The 13241-nt window shown below is 42.8% G+C and overlaps 1 long non-coding RNA gene across 4 annotated transcripts in view; it reads right to left on the bottom strand.

Annotated features, from left to right (window-relative positions):
* Positions 1–13241, bottom strand: part of LOC123389562 — a 44891-nt gene that overhangs the window by 29272 nt on the left and 2378 nt on the right. For 2 of the 4 annotated variants that reach the window (XR_006604178.1, XR_006604181.1), the window contains exon 2: positions 10263–13081. This is a non-coding gene — a long non-coding RNA (uncharacterized LOC123389562). The remainder of the gene's footprint in view (positions 1–10262; positions 13082–13241) is intronic. The other 2 variants (XR_006604180.1, XR_006604179.1) reach the window with 1 other exon arrangement.

Here is a 13241-nt window from a genome sequence, read left to right as displayed (position 1 = left end):
GAGGCAGTATCCTTGACTTTTTTATCCTGTTATTCAAATATTTCCTAATAATCTTCAGCATTTATACACTCAAGAGACCTTGAAGGAAAAGGATGCAGGGCTCCAGTCTTTTTTCCTTCCTTTCGCTAATGAATAGATGTTTTCTTTCTGAATTCACTGGCCCTATCACCCTATTTTTTTTTTTTTAAACACTCAAATAACCCTCCAAGCAGGAGGTCAACTAGCAAATGGGAAACTGTAAGTTATCAAGTTTAGGTTTAATGCTACGAGTGCCTTTTCAACACAAAAAACCTAAGTCGAGAGGAATTGAAATTTGAGCAAATCCATACATAACGCATCAATTAGTTGGGATAAGTGTGGGTGTTTCTGGTGCCACCTATTGGTCATAGTGTAAGACTGACTATATGCAATAGGGTTGGTCCCACAAATGAAATACCAAATGGAATTTATACTGTAGCAGTCCCCGTTGCATATTTCAATAGGGCCGGCTGAATGTCAAAATAGGGTGACTATTGCTTGAACATCACCTTTAGTCACAGCCACTCAGAAGTGTAAGACTATTTTACTATGTGGTTTTTGCCTTGGTTTACTCACCAATTACATGTGTAGAGAGAAATACATAATGAGACATAATCTCTGGGAACTTTGAGATTAATGAACCAATACTCAGATTCAAACGATTTTTGTGTCTTGTGACTCAGAACTGGTGTTGGTACCCTGCCCAGATCCCTTTACCAGGCAGTGCACCAAGCAGTTTCTCCGAGCTGCTGGGAAGTTGGCTCATGTGACACACAGCTACCCACTTCTCTGGAGAACTGCCCTTGGCCAAGAGGGAGCCACCTTGACCAGGAGGCTCCATGAACATGTACACATTTATGTGGCCTTCATAGCCAGTGGCCAATAACCGCATGTTGCAGAGGCACAGAGGGCCAGCCCTCCTGACCTTAAGGCAACGCTAACCCAATGGGGTGATGTGTTGCTCCAGAGCTCCCCACGGGATCAAGCTGAAGCCAAATTCTTGCTTAGCACCCCCTTCTCTGTCCTGTGTGGTTTCTCCGTGAAAACACTCCATAAATCACTTGAACACAACTCATCTCGGGCTCTGCTTCCAAGGAAGCTGACCTAAGACAACAACGATCCCACGGAAAGCCTTATCTGTAATGATGGAAGTCATGAGAGCAAAATAGCCCTTCGGGTCCACAAGAGTGGTTCTTCCCAACATGCTCGAGTGGCTCAACTAAGCAACTTTTCTCTGTAGGCGTCAGGGCCTGGAATAAACAGCAGCAGTGATCCTGTGCTGTGGGACCAAGGACCTGTGTGATGATATGAAATATATTCTTGAAAAATGGCACTATGCCTGTGTTTTCTGAGAAATGCATTTAGTTTCAAAATAGTACATCCGTGCTGGCATTAGACCTAGTGCTCCCAGGGGCAATGAAGAATGACCTGGAACCGGAGCACTTGAGGCCTTCCACACTTTGGCATCTTCTGGTCGAGCAAGGACTTTTTGGCTTGTGCCAAAGGAGAATGTTGGGGAAAGGAGAAAGCTCTGCAGGGGGCAGTTCTGGAAATCTCCTAAAAATGGTGGCTGATTGGATTGGGTTCTGGCTACAGAAGCTATAGCTGGTTCTCCAGAAGTCACAGTGCCCAGTAAGAAGCTGGGACAGGTGGGCTCTGGTCAGGCCCGGGTTTGATTCTCCAACTTGCTAACTCAGTTTCCTCATCTACAGAATGGGGATCCTAATATTCACCCCCTCAAGGTTTGGTGGTGGGAGGGTAGGGAGGTAGAATAAGCATCAGTTTAGCACCTGGTATACATAAGCCAGTGACTAAAAAGCAGCTACTTTTCTGTACTCTAGTAGTAGCATCTACCAATCAGCCTGGCTTCTCTCACTAATAAGGGTGATATTTTGGCCTTATTTATTTGTTTATTTACTCATTCATTCGTTCATTCATTCATTCAACTTGTTTCAAACAAGTGGGGAAAATGATGCTGCTTATTTAGAGCTCTACTGGGGACCCCCCGCAAAGAGCTATTTTAATTGTTTTTAATTAATTGTCAGATTATTAAGATCCTCAGGCCTTGAGCAGACTGCACAGTGGTCAGATGTGCCCCACTTTGGGTAAGAGGGGCTAAAATCCAGCTTTCTTTCTCTCACCAAGCCATGAACCCCAGAGGCAGTGTCCATCAGGATGACTACTTCACTAGTTCTCACAACAAATGGGCTAGAGGCAGCCCTGATATTGTGCAAGCCCTTTGTTCAAGATTAGATCCCTCTTGGGGGCAGAGCAGACTATGAGGACCCCCTGAAGAGAAGATCTAGGCATCATGTTCTCTAGATCCACTTTCTCTCACCTATGTGCCCAACCCTCACAAATGAATCCTGACAAAGATATTTTAGGTCATAGTAATCACCTGCCAGGAGTCTCCTCAAAATAGGATGCCTAGATCAGACGTCCCATACTGTAATAATATTCAAGGTAGGGTCTGAAAAATCACCAATACCATGGGGTACTTCGTACTCAGTACCTGGGTTATTTGATGGAAAATGCAATTTCCTGAGCCATACACCTGACCTTCTAGATTCTTCAATCTCTAGAGATTAAATTAGGGAAAAGCTGTTAATATATTATTAATTTCTTCTTCACAGGCTTCCCTTCATTCCCTTCTACAGAAGAGTCATGGTGAAGAGTTGAATGTTCCCTAGAAAGGCTCTTCCTCTTAGAAGAAGCCTGAGGATTCAAAAGCCATAGGCTTCTTTCCCTTGATAACCTTCTTCCACTCCACATTCCATACCCCGAATACATATATATTACCTCTCATAGGGCTCTTTCTTCTCTCTCCCTTTCTTGTTTTTGGCTGTGGTATATAGAACATATCTCCCCAGCAAGCAGAGGCAACTTGGTGATGGCTATCCTTAAAACTCTTGTTTACTGGGGCACCTGGGTGGCTCAGTAAGTTAAGCCTCTGCCTTCGGCTCAGGTCATGATCCCAGGGTCCTGGGATCGAGCCCCACATCGGGCTTTCTGCTCAGTGCCTGCTTTCTCCCCTTTCCCTCTGCCTCCCTCTCTGTCTACTTGTGAGCTCTCTCTGTCAAATAAATAAATAAAATCTTAAAAAAAAAAAAACCTCTTGTTTACTTTTTAGAACAACGTCTAGCATTTTCTATTGCTCTTCCTAGAGTCCTGTGTTACCCAAGACCTTCCAAGCAACCTAACTGTGTCCTTGGTGGCAATCCTAGCAGTTAGGGAATGTCCACATGATGGGTTGTTAAGTTAATGACACCTTCAATGCAGCATAGGCTTCACATAATAGTAGTTAATATATGAGCACATTGCTGTCAACATAAGGTTTGCCCATCGGAGAACCAAACTGAGCTGTTCTATAACCAATGGCCATACTATAAGGTACACATCTAGAATTGTGTCAGGTTTACTTTGCTCAGTTCCTACATAATTATTTCCAAGTGAAAATTAAGGAAGAACTAATTCATTAAAAGACACAGTAAGAAACATTCAATACCTATCCTAGGAGCTAGAGCTAGAGATAAACCAAATGTGTCTCAATTTTCATGAAATCCAGCCCTAGTAGAAGAAGGCCTATGGAAGCATTCTGTTACAAACATAAGACTATACTACTTAAGGGATTATCATTATTAACAAAAGAGTCTTGCACTATAACTTAGATGCTGAGAAGAAAAGTAGTATTTACTGACAACCATTGAATCTTCACAAAGATCCTACTGACTTGATTGTTGGGTCAGTTATGATGCCTCCAGGTGCAGGAAATAGGAAACCCAACGAACAGTGACTTAAACAAGAAAAATGTATTATCTCAATTAACCAACAAGGCCAGATGTAAAGATTACTGGGGTTGATTAACTCAGAAACTGAGCTATATCTGCAAGAACCCAAGTTCTTTCTATCCCTCTGCTCTCTTATTGTATTAGGGTTATTCAGAAAAACAGAACCAAAGGAATATATATGCATACACACACACACACGTATTTAAAGAGATTTATTATAACAGATTGGGTATGAAGGCTAACTAGTCCCAAGGTCGGCAGGGTAAGTTGGCAAGCTGGAGATCCAAAAGAGCTGATGATATAGTTTCAGTCTGAAGGCTGGCAGGCTCAAGACAGGAAAGAACCAATAGTTCAGCTAGAGTCCAAAGGCAGAAACAAAACAATACCCCACCTTGAAGCCAGGAATGCAGGAGGAATTTCCCCATTTCGGGGGAGAGCTGGCCTTTTTATTCTATTTAGGACGTCCACTGATTGGATGAGGCCCACCAACATTACGGAGAGCAATCTGCTTTATCCAGTCTACTCATTTAAATATTACACACATCCAAAAATCCTCACAGAAACACTCAGAATAATGTTTAACCAAATACCTAAACACCTTGTAGCCCAATCAAGTTGACACCTTAAATTTTATCACACACTCATCTTCAGCATTTGACCCATACACTTTTTGGTATGAGGGATGGAAGCAACACTTCTAGTTATCATGCCCTCACATGACATCCAAAAGCTGGAGGAAGAAAAGGCAGATTTTTCTGCTATACCCTTTGGAAGTTAGGGACAAACCCTCCCTACCTATCCCCCATACTTCTACATCCATCTCATTAGCTACAATTATGTCATACACCTACTCTTAAACGAATCATTTCCAAGGGTAAAATTTACCCCAAGCCCAAAGATAGGGAAAGAGCTCATCTTAAGAAGCACTTGCTATCTTGATACATTGTTGTTAGGAAGAAAGGTTTGGATTGGGCACGTAGGGGCTAGGGGAAGCTACTGGCTTAACAACTAACAATGTTTTCCATAATTTCTATTATCCATTTTAAAGATATGATCATTTAGGCTCAGAAAGATTGCATTGGTCAGCATCACACACCTAGTAAACTGTCAAGCATGAAGTTCCAAACAGATCTCTCTGGCTCTAATTTCCTTGCTCTATTTGCAGGTCTATTTGTAAATATTCCTAACTCTGCCTGTATGACAACCTTATTCCCTCCAAATCTTCATTTCCATCACTGATAACCAGACATAATAACAGTCCTTACCTTTTGGAGTATCATTTAACTTAATGAATGTAAACCTTCACTATTACAGATATTCCTTGACTTATGATGGGGTTGCATGCTGATAAACCCATCATATGTTGAAAAGATCATTAAGTCAAAAATGCATTTAATCTACTGAACGTCATGGCTTAGTCTCACCTATCTTCAAGGTGCTCAGAATACTTATATTAGATTACAGTTGGGCAAAATCCTCTAACACAAAGCTTATTCCTATTTTATAATAAATGCTAAATTATCTCATGTAATTGATTGAATACCATACTGAAAGTGAAAAATAGAATGCCTGTATGAGTACAGAATCATTGTATGTATATGGGTTATTTACATTCATAAGCTATGGCTTGCTGCCACTGCCCAGCATCACGAAAGAGAATCATCCCTCCATATTGCTAGCCTGAAGAAAGATCAAAATTCAAAGTTCAAAGTATGGTTTTTCCTGAGTGTGTATTGCTTTTGTACATTGTAAAGTCACAAAATTATAAGTTGAACCACAGTTAAGTTACAGACTATCTGTATTTCCTGCCCCACCACAGTATAAAGAGCCATATCTTGTACAACTGTAGGGGGCACTATTCACCTAGAATATACAATGACCACCTCCCCTGGAGTTTCACCATAGCTTACTAAGCTGTACAGAAAACTTACCTCTAGGATGAGAAGTGGAGAATTCCTGGATTTAAGTAGTTACAGCATTGGTGAGTTTCAACTCAATGCCACAACAAACAGGTGAAGGAAAGCTAACAGGACCTTCATATATGTATCTCATTAATTTTCACAAAAGCCCTAAGTTGATAAAGAAATTTTGTTAAGCTTTTCTTTTTCCTGTAGAGAGTTACCGCGGTAGGTTTTTTAGTTCAAAGACGGAAAGAGAATTTCCTGATTTCCTTGCTGGAAGATACGGTCAGTCATTCAACACCCTTTCCTGGGGCTTACTGTGTTTCTGTGTTCTACCTGCCAAGGCTTCAGCATGATGCAGTAAGTACTGATCTGTGAAGTCAGAAGGCCTGGGTTCTAGCTTTACTCATATGTCTAGCTAGTAGTATCAAAGTGGACAGTCCATTAACATTTCCTTTTATCTCTCCACATTTATCTAAAAATGAGGTGATGAGGTAGATTCTTTGGCTTCTAAGAGTGGTTTAGTTTTTCTCTTCTTTTTTTTAAGAGAGAGAGAATGCACTTGCTCTTGCACATGAGAGATTGGGGGAGGTTGGGAAGGGGCAGATGGGGCTCAATCTCACAACCCTGAGATCATGACCTGAGTCAAAATCAAGAATTGGACACTTAACTGACGGAGCCACCCAGGAACCCCTCAAAGAGTGATTTTTAAGGGCCCAGTTACACTAAGCAATCTATTACCCAGCTCTCTGTATTTGCAGGCTAGACTCTCAGGTCTGATTAATAGGTCTGCTGTTATTTACCTGGTTTGCTAGGTGGAAGGAAGACAGTGTGATGTAATGGGAAGAGTTCCGAAGGCAGGGTAAAGGATATCTAGTGCTAACTCTGTCTTGGAGAAGTCATCAGTCGTCTTTATCCATTAAGTGGGGTTCTGCAGAAGATGATCTGGAAGGTTTCTTCCAGGTCAATGGTAGTCTAACAGATGCTATCAGATCCTACAGTTTCTTTGCATGTGCCTGAAAATTGTTTGTCTTGAAATGTGTCCCTTGTTTTTGTTTTATGACAAAAATGAAACCCCAGGTATAGATTTTTGAAGGCCAAAGAAATGGGGGGGGGGGGGAGGAAGGCAGGAAGGCCTAAAATGCAGTCAAATTCTTAAAATGAAAAAATTGAGGACTACTCAGATGTCCATTGACAGATGAATGGATAAAGATGAGGCATATATATACCTACCTGCCAAGCCATCAAAAAAGAGAAAGAAATCTTGCCATATGCAATGATGGGGATGGAACTAAAGGTATTATGCCAAGTAAAAGAAGTCAATCAGAGAAAGACAATTACCAAGTGTTCTTACTCACATGTGGAATTTAAGAAGCAAAACAGAAGATCATAGAGGAAGAGAGGAAAAAATAAAACAAGATGAAATCTGAGACACAAATAAGCCATAAGAGACTCTTTTTTAAAAAAAAATTATTTATTTAACAGACAGAGATCACAAGTAGGCAGAGAGGCAGGCAGAGAGGAAGGGAAACAGGCTCCCTGCTAAGCAGAGAGCCTGATGCGGGGCTCAATCCTAGGACCCTGGGATCATGACCTGAGCTGAAGGCAGAGGCTTCAACCCACTGAGCCACCCAGGTGCCCCAGCCATAAGAGACTCTTAATCATAGGAAACAAACTGAGGGTCGCTGGAGGGGAGAGGGGTGGGGGAATGAGGAAACTGGATGATGGACATAATGGAGGGCATGTGATGTAATGATTACTGGATATTGTAGAAGGCTGATGAATCACTGACCTCTACCTCTGAAACTAATAATATATTGTATGTTAATTAACTGAATTTAAATTTTTTGATAGATGAGAAAGAAATTTAAAAGATGAAGGCTGTTGAAAGAAAAAATGCAGGCATCTAGAAATTCCCAGGATGTGAAAAATGAGTGGTCTTTAGTATCTGCCCTATTTGGGGGAACAATTTCTGTTACCTTAGTAATGTACATGATAAGAATTCAAGAAATAGTTGCTGACTGATTAACTTTACTATAATGATTAGGCATGGAACTAGCTGATTATCAAAGCTTCCTTGCATTTCTAGTAACCTATGATACCTTTTGCTGAATTACAACACAGGTCTTCCTGACTCCTCAGCCTGAGCTCTCGACCATTAGCATCCTACTTTAGACAGCTCCATTGCCTCCACAAGTTGGAATTCAGCGTTCTCAGGGACTCTGCTTCCTTACCTATAAAATGGGTAGAATAACAGTAGGTACTGTATACGTTTGTTCACTTAACAAATATTTACTGAGCACCTGCTGGACATAAGGGATATCTTAGTGAACCAGACAGTTAAGACCCTGTGCTTGTGGACATTCTTTCTAGTTAGGAGAGACAGAAAATGAATAGATAAGCAAGTGAATAATCAAGACAGTGAACAGACATCAGTAAGTGCCGTTCAGGAAATAAAACAGGATAAGGAATGACTGGAGGGAAGGATGAAAGAGGAGTGTTGGAGAAGACATCTCAGAGGAAATGACATTTGTCAAGAAGGAGCAGACCTGGGAAGATGAGGGAGAATATGATGATGGCATTCTACACAGAGGAAAGACTACAGACCCTACAGCAAGAAACGGCTGGGCATGTTTCAGGAATAAAGGGAAAGTCAGTGTAGCTGGTGTGTGGTGAGCAAGGCAGGGGTGTGACCAAAAGTGAGGGAAGATGGCCAGATCTTACAGGACTTTGTAGGTCTGATAAATTTTCTTCCAACAGCAATGGGAGACCACTGATGAGTTTCCAGCAGTTTCAGAGAAAAGCATGATCTGTGGAAGCTGGTTTGAAAGCGTCCCTGTTTGCCATGTAGAGAAGAGATTGTCAATGAGCAGTGGTGGGGAGATGTCTGTCAGGAGACTCCAGGTGAGAGCAGGTGGGGACTGGACTGTTTGTGGTGGTGGAGATAGGGAGTGGAGAGAAGTAACTCAAATTTAGGATTTCTTCTGAAGGGCATGTGGATTCAATGAGGTGATTTAAGCAAACACCTCACAAAGTGCCAGACAGAAGAGGCTCCATTAAATGCATGCTGTAGATAATATGGCCTGGTGTAGCAGGCCAGTCACAATCCTGTAAGTCAAAGAGAAATCTGCCAAATTCTTAGAGTGTCACAGAGCAGGTTAGCAAACTGGTTCAAGCACTCATTATTAATGTGCCACTTGGGCAAGTCACCTTTTGGGCCTCAGTTTCCCCATTTATAAAATGAGGAGTGGGCCAAATGAACTCTAAGGCAGCTTCCAGAGCTACATACTTCAAATATTTTGATGGAATATATCACCAGGGTTTGCTCAGAGAAGCAAAGTCACTGTGAGTGAAGTAGAATAAGGAATTTATAGCAAGGACTAGACCTCATGAAACTGTGGAAACCAGTGAAGTACTTTATGTAAGTCATTGACTCTGTGCCTGGTGTTGGGCCCAAAGTCTGAGGGATCAGCTAGCCCTGCAATCAAGAAGGAAAGTTTGGGAAGTCAAGGGCAAATCGGAACACACGGAGACAAACTGGATGCCAAGTCTGTCTAACCATCTCTAATCTCGATGCAGATGACTTGCAGAAGCTAGAGTCCTTAACCAGGGAGCTATCATGCACCTAGCCCAAGACTCAGAGGAGCTGAAGGACGAGCTCACGCAGGTCCGAGTGCTGTCCCTGCCCATAAGACAGCCAGCCGACTCAATGTCATGAAGGCACCCAACTGTGACTTTCAGAGTAGAAAACAGGACTTTGCTTCCCACCTCTCCAGTCTTATGCCAATTTCTCTTGTGGCCAGTCCCCATCTGGAATCATATAGGGAAGGGAATTTTGACAAACGAGTTCCACTATAGCAAAATAGACGGCATAGAGCTACCAGAATCTACTCCTTGTCAACCTGGCATCCAGACACACCTTTTAAAATCACATGTAGCTGTTAAAGATAATAGCAAAATCATACTTTCACTTAACATAACCCAAGGGTCCCTCATGCAAATGAAAGCAGTCTATTCTTCTCCCCAGAAGAGGATATAAGTCCCTTTATGTACCTTTGGGTGATCTTTGTTCTTTTTCTAGCTGAGTCACTCTCTCCTTTGGAGGTAAGGGCTTTGAGAGGTGATTAGGTCACAAGAGCAGAGTCCTTATAAAAGAAACCCCAGGGAGTCCCCTCATCCCTTCTGCCCCGAAGGGCACAGCAAAGAGATAGCCATCTAGGAACCAGGAAATGGGCTCTTACTAACACTGCCTCTGCTGGCACCTTGATCTTGAATCTCTTAGTATCCAGAACCATGAGAAATAAATGTGAGGTGTGGGATTTTATCAGCCCAAATGGATTTGGACAGGCATAAAACAATCATCGTGATGAAATTTTTGTGTCAGGGATTTGCAAAAGGCACAGCAAGGGTGGCTCTTCTATGCTCCACGATGCTGGATTGAGATGACTCAACGGCTGGGGATAGGAACCTCTGGGACCAGAGAATCTACTTCCAAGATGGTTTCTCCATTCTTACTTCTGGTGCACAGCCCGGAGGGGCTGAAGGAGAGGCTTACCTGGCACTGTCAACTGGAACACTGGCAGGTGGTCTTAGGGTAGCTGAACCACTTAGAGGGCTGCTCAGAGCCCCGAAGCCAACCTCCCAGCAAATGAGGAAGAATCTGCATGGCCTTTTATGACCTAGCTTTGGAATTCACCTGGTGTCACTTACATTGTATTCTATCATTGCAGAAGTCACGAGACTTCCTAAATTCTAGGGGAGGAAAGATAAATTCTGCCCTTCAATGGGAGGAATGTCGAAGAACTTGAGGCTATGTTTTCAAACCACCGCCTGACACCTTGTCTAGTCTAGTTTGTGTTTATCCACAGCAGGTGGCTGGTTCACACTTTTTCATAATTTCACATTATTTTTATTACTGTTCATTTCTCACCTGTATCAACTGGTAAGAATGCTGCCTGTGAGATTATTATTACAGGTGCTTTCCCTGCCATGCTTCCCTGGGTCTCTTGGAAAGTCACACACAGCTAGGCTCACATTTCAATTTTTCTACAAACTTACTACTTACTACTCCTGACTTAGAACTCTTTGGCTGGATACTCCTACATATAGGGCCTCTATGATTCCTAATGCCTTCTGTGGACAATATTGAGATCAATGGTCAACTAGTCAATGAACAATGCTAAGAGAATATCTTGGGCTGATTCATGAAGTTTAGAAACAGGCTTCTGAATTAAACAACAATTCTAGCCAAGGCATTTTTCTACCTTAAAATATTAAGAACCTGAACAAGAACAAAACAAAACAAAACAAAACAAAAACAGAAAAGGAAGTGAAGTGATTGGCAAAACTTTCGAGTTCTGATGAAAGCAGAAAGCTGTCCTGTAGGCACAGCCTGTAGAGTAGACTTGACCATCATTCCGGAACCAGCTGGGTTGCATTTTGATGGCCTCCTGTACCCTGAACAGAATGAAGGCTCTTTTTCTGAAGAATTAGAGCACTTATAGCCTGAACTATTCATTTTATTCAACAAGCATCTATCAAGTGCTGCAGACATGTAAAGTAGATTCTGCATTGTTCAGGAACACAATGATGAAGAAGACACAGCCTCTGACCTTAAAGGACGATGAAAGGGGTCAAGACCAAGCCAAACCAAAACTGATACCAAAACAAAACCCCCAAACTTACAACGAGTAAGGGAGCTCAAGAAAAAGTACTTAATTATAAATAACTTTCACTCTGGGTCTTGTGTCTTGGTCTCCTCTAATGTGGGTATAAGCTCACTGGAGGCTGGAACCACATTCTAATGCTTCCAGACGTCCCAGGACTCTGCTTAGTGACATGTCCACAAGAACCTATCACTAAACATTTGCTACTGGTTTGACGGACAAATACTGAAATGAAATAAAGTCATAGAGGTATGAAGTACATTGGTAGTTTTTTTGCCTCCTGTGCGGGTTCGAAGTTGCCCATCTGTATATTAGACCATCACCACCAACAAATAAGACTGTCCTCTGTACCATCTTGTGCTTGGTAGGGGGAACAATAGGGCTTTGATTCCCTGACATTTAAGACCTCTCTGGTCTTGATTGTTTCCCGGCTAGTGGTGCAAGTGATAAGAAGGCCGAGGTTTGGCTCTCTTCTTCGGGCCCGTGATTCCTCAACTTTGAGCAAGATTGGGGTTCCCTTTGCTTTACTCAAATATACATGTTTTTGTTTCATAACTAGTTTGGGTGCAGAGGGAGACACAGTACCCAGACTATCTATAAACCGATGGGATGGGACCTGGCTTCTCCCCATAGTCCCCTCATTCTTCGATAAATTCCCAGTCCTTATGAAGTTTTGGTCCCAGTGAATTTTCCCCTCAAAGACCAAACAGGATAATAATGAACCATTTTCTTGCATTTTCTACCAAGACAGCTCTTTGTGAGTTCTAAATGTTCTGTCCATATTCAAAGAAGCTGGTTTCTTCTTGAGTGGTTGGAATAAGACTTCTCTTGGAAGCTACTGAATATGGATTAGCTGGATTGTTTCGCAGGAAATAAAAAGCAGGCTCTGGGGTGAGTACTTCAGCACTTAATTGGGTTAGCAAAGAGCAGCAAATGAGACGTTTTCCTTAGGAGGGAAAGGATGTTTACGGCCCCCCACCCCCTTAGGTGGTGGATTTTAACCTAAACCCTAGTCTTCAAATGCAGCCTTTAATTTAGAAACCATTACAAGAATCTATTAGAGCAGAAAATGTCAGGTTGAAAAATTAACACATCACAGGAGTTAATTAGAACCCAGCCTCTCATTAGATGCAAATAGAGAGCCCTCCAACTGCCGGGCGGCCTGCTGAAGTCACATTTGTTGCAGCTCCAAAGTGGCTGCCTCCTTCCCACTCAGCTAGCGGACAGAGGAAGCTGCCCAGGCCCTCAGGCCAGAGCCACTAGGGGCCCCTAGCCTGCCCTTTAGGTTAATGGAGGGTTCCACTGCCCTATCCCCATCTTCTGCTCCTCTCCTACATGCTCTGCCTGTCACAGGGTGGAGAGCCCTCTGCCTGGAACTCCCTCGGGGAAGTGTTTTCTGCAACAAAGACAAACATGCCAGGCCTGTCACTGGAGCAGACTGGAGACTGTGTAAACCGCTCTGTGAGAGGCGAGGCTGAGGGGCTCCAGGCCATTCAGACTTAGCTCTAAGTCGTGGTCTTTGTTTTCTTTCCACATTCAGACTGAAATGTGATTCCCCTGGCTTTCTTTTTTGGAAAATACCTGCGATGAGTTCCATGCCCAAAAAAGAAAAGCTGTTGACAGGAAAAGCTTCTGCCGGGGAAGGGGCTTCTTCCAGCGTCCTCAAAGGAGACAGTGCTTCGAGCATGCTGGGGCAGGGATGCCAAAGCTAGGAAGAAGAAGTCCAGATTGCAAAAGGGTCATCTGTAACTAGGGATTGGGTGGAGCGTCCAGTGGTTTCCCCTGTGAGAGCAGTACCAAGCCCATGAACTTCTGGGCCACGCAGCCACGCATCGAGTCATTTACTGCGTGATCTTGAACAAATTGTT

This window comes from Mustela putorius, unplaced genomic scaffold (genome assembly GCF_011764305.1).
Source record: "Mustela putorius furo isolate JIRA1106 unplaced genomic scaffold, ASM1176430v1.1 tig00003987_pilon_pilon_pilon, whole genome shotgun sequence".
NCBI lineage: Eukaryota > Metazoa > Chordata > Mammalia > Carnivora > Mustelidae > Mustela > Mustela putorius.
Note: the sequence above shows the minus strand (reverse complement) of the source record. Positions and strands in the feature narration are given on the sequence as shown.